The following is a 244-nucleotide window of genomic DNA, read 5'->3' as shown; positions in this document are numbered from 1 at the left end:
ACCATCTATTGCATTGAATAAAGAAAGGGAAATACAATTTATTCTGCACTTTAGAAGCTCAGCATTTCTCTCTGCTGTTGTGTGACAACCAGGATGATATTTCTTTTCAGTGTTACATTCCTAAGCATTCGGGCAATGCACTGTAAGGATTTCATACCGATAAAGCCATCGATAATGTCCTACCAGATCTGATTGGCTCAGTTGAAAGAGCACAGCTGGCTGGGATGTTGGGGAGTAAGTGATG

This window comes from Pelodiscus sinensis, chromosome 4 (assembly GCF_049634645.1).
Source record: "Pelodiscus sinensis isolate JC-2024 chromosome 4, ASM4963464v1, whole genome shotgun sequence".
In the NCBI taxonomy this organism is placed as follows: Eukaryota; Metazoa; Chordata; order Testudines; family Trionychidae; genus Pelodiscus; species Pelodiscus sinensis.
The sequence above is the reverse complement of the archived record's forward strand: the minus strand, read 5'-3'. Positions refer to the sequence as shown.